The following is a 4,203-nucleotide window of genomic DNA, read 5'->3' as shown; positions in this document are numbered from 1 at the left end:
ACAAACTCCGCACACTACACACTGCACAAACTCTGCATACTGCACAAACGTCGCACTACGCACCACACACATTGCACAAACTCCGCACAATGCACACTGCATAAAATCTGCACGCTGCACACTGCACAAACTCTGCTCATTGCACACTGCACAAACTCTGCACACTGCACACTGCACAAACTCCGTACATTGCACAAACTCCGAACTACGCACAACGCACACTGCACACTGCACAAACTTCGCACACGCTGCATGCTGCACAAACTCCTCACTACGCACACTGCATAAACTCCACACTACGCACACTACACTCTGCTCAAACCCCACACTACGCACACAGCACACTGCACCAATTCCGCACACTGCACAAAATCCGCAAACTGCACAAACTCCGCACACTGCACACGGCATAAACTCCGCACTACGCACACTGCACAAACTCTGCACACTGCACAAACTCTGCACACTGCACATTGCACAAACTCCGCTCACTGCACACTGCACAAACTCCGCACACTACACACTGCACAAACTGTGCACACTGCACTAACTTCGCACTACGCACAACGCATTAACTCCGCACAATGCACGCGGCACAAACTCCGCACAATGCACACTGCACTAACTCCGCACAACGCACACTGCACTAACTCCGCACAAAGCACATTGGTCAAACTCCGCACAACGCACACTGGACAAACGGCGCACAATGCACACTGGACAATCTCTGCACAATCCACACTGCACAAACTCTGCACTACGCACACTGCACACTGCAAAAACTCCTCACTACGCACACTGGACAAACTCCGCACACTGCACAGACTCGGCACTACGCACACTGCACACTGCACAAACTCTGCACTACGCATACTGCTCACTCCACAAACTCTGCACGCTGCACACTGCACAAACTCTGCGCACTGCACACTGCACGAACTCCGCACACTGCACAGTGCACAAACTCCTCACACTACACAAACTCCGCAAACTACACACTGCACAAACTTCGCACTACGCACAACGCACATTGCACAAACTCTGGACAATGCACACTGCACAAACTCCGCACACTGCACACTGCACAAACTCCGCCCACCACACACTGCACAAACTCTGCACAATGCACACTGCACAAACTCCGCACTGCGCACACTGCACAAACTCCACACTCTGCACACTGCACGAACTCTGCACACTGCACACTGCACAAACTCCGCACATTGCACAAACTCCACACTACGTAAATGCACACTGCACAAACTCCGCACAATGCACACTGCACTAACTCCGCACTACGCACACTGCACTAACTCCGCACAATGCACACTGGACAATCTCCGCACAACGCACACTGGACAAACGCCGCACAATGCACACTGGACAATCTCTCCACAACGCACACTGCACAAACTCCGCACATTGCACACTGCACTAACTCCGCAAAAAGCACACTGGACAACCTCCGCACAACGCACACTGGACAAACTCCGCACACTGCACACTGCACAAACTCCGCACTACGCACACTGCACAAACTCTGCACACTGCACACTGCACAAACTCCGCTCACTGCACATTGCACAAAGTCCGCACACTACACGCTGCACTAACTGTGCACACTGCACAATCTTCGCACTACGCACAACGCACACTGCACAAACTCCGCACATTGCACACTGCACTAACTCCGCACAACGCACACTGGACAACTTCCGCACAACGCACACTGCATGAACTCCGCACACTGCACACTGCACAAACTCCTCACACTACACAAACTCCGCACATGCACAAACTTCGCACTACACACAACGCACATTGCACAAACTCTGGACAATGCACACTGCACAAACCCCACACACAACACACTGCACAAACTCCGCACTGCGCACACTGCACAAACTCTGCACAATGCACACTGCACAAACTCCGCACACTGCACACTGCACAAACTCCGCACTCTGCACACTGCACGAACTCTGCACACTGCACACTGCACAAACTCCGCACATTGCACAAACTCCGCACTACGTAAACGCACACTGCACAAACTCCGCACAATGCACATTGCACTAACTCCGCACTACGCACACTGCACTAACTCTGCACAATGCACACTGGACAAACTCCGCTCAACGCACACTGGACAAACGCCGCACAATGCACACTGGACAATCTCTGCACAACGGACACTGCACAAACTCTGCACATTGCACACTGCACTAACTCCTCAAAAAGCACACTGGACAACCTCCGCACAACGCACACTGGCCAAACTCCGCACACTGCACACTGCACAAACTCCGCACTACGCACACTGCACAAACTCTGCACACTGCACACTGCACAAACTCCGCTCACTGCACATTGCATAAAGTCCGCACACTACATGCTGCACTAACTGTGCACACTGCACAATCTTCACACTACACACAACGCACACTGCACAAACTCCATACAATGCTCACTGCACAAACTTCGCACATTGCACACTGCACTAACTCCGCACAACGCACACTGGACAACTTCCGCACAACGCACACTGGACAAACTCCGCACACTGCACACTGCACAAACTCCACACTACGCACACTGCACAAACTCTGCACACTGCGCACTGCACAAACTCTGCTCACTGCACATTGCACAATGTCCGCACACTACACGCTGCACTAACTGTGCACACTGCACAATCTACACACTACGCACAATGCACACTGCACAAACTTCGCACAATGCACACTGCACTAACTCCGCACAACGCACACTGGACAACCTCCGCACAACGCACACTGGCCAACTCCGCAAACTGCACACTGCACAAAATCCGCTCATGGCACAGTGCACAAACACCGCGCACTACACGCTGCACCAAGTCTGCACACTGCACAAACTCCGCACTACACGCTGCACCAACTCTGCACACTGCACAAACTTCGCACTACGCACAACGCACATTGCACAAACTCTGCACAACGCACACTGCACAAACTCCTCATTATGCACACAGCACAAACTCCGCACACTGCACTAACTCCGCACTATGCACGCTGCACACTGCACAAACTCTGCACTACGCACACTGCACACTGCACCAACTCCACACACTGCACAAACTACGCAAACTGCACAAACTCCGCACTACGCACACTGCACAAACTCCGCTCACTGCAAACTGCACAAACTCCGCACACTACACACTGCACAAACTCTGCATACTGCACAAACTTCACACTACGCACCACACACATTGCACAAACTCCGCACAATGCACACTGCATAAAATCTGCACGCTGCACACTGCACAAACTCTGCTCATTGCACACTGCACAAACTCTGCACACTGCACACTGCACAAACTCCGTACATTGCACAAACTCCGAACTACGCACAACGCACACTGCACACTGCACAAACTTCGCACACGCTGCATGCTGCACAAACTCCTCACTACGCACACTGCATAAACTCCACACTACGCACACTACACTCTGCTCAAACCCCACACTACGCACACAGCACACTGCACCAATTCCGCACACTGCACAAAATCCGCAAACTGCACAAACTCCGCACACTGCACACGGCATAAACTCCGCACTACGCACACTGCACAAACTCTGCACACTGCACAAACTCTGCACACTGCACATTGCACAAACTCCGCTCACTGCACACTGCACAAACTCCGCACACTACACACTGCACAAACTGTGCACACTGCACTAACTTCGCACTACGCACAACGCATTAACTCCGCACAATGCACGCGGCACAAACTCCGCACAATGCACACTGCACTAACTCCGCACAACGCACACTGCACTAACTCCGCACAAAGCACATTGGTCAAACTCCGCACAACGCACACTGGACAAACGGCGCACAATGCACACTGGACAATCTCTGCACAATCCACACTGCACAAACTCTGCACTACGCACACTGCACACTGCAAAAACTCCTCACTACGCACACTGCACAAACTCCGCACACTGCACAGACTCGGCACTACGCACACTGCACACTGCACAAACTCTGCACTACGCATACTGCTCACTCCACAAACTCTGCACGCTGCACACTGCACAAACTCTGCGCACTGCACACTGCACGAACTCCGCACACTGCACAGTGCACAAACTCCTCACACTACACAAACTCCGCAAACTACACACTGCACAAACTTCGCACTACGCA

This window comes from Chiloscyllium plagiosum, unplaced genomic scaffold (genome assembly GCF_037043375.1).
Source record: "Chiloscyllium plagiosum isolate Xiang-an unplaced genomic scaffold, Cpla_swu_hap1 HiC_scaffold_53Y, whole genome shotgun sequence".
In the NCBI taxonomy this organism is placed as follows: domain Eukaryota; kingdom Metazoa; phylum Chordata; class Chondrichthyes; order Orectolobiformes; family Hemiscylliidae; genus Chiloscyllium; species Chiloscyllium plagiosum.
This window is presented reverse-complemented; position numbering follows the sequence as displayed.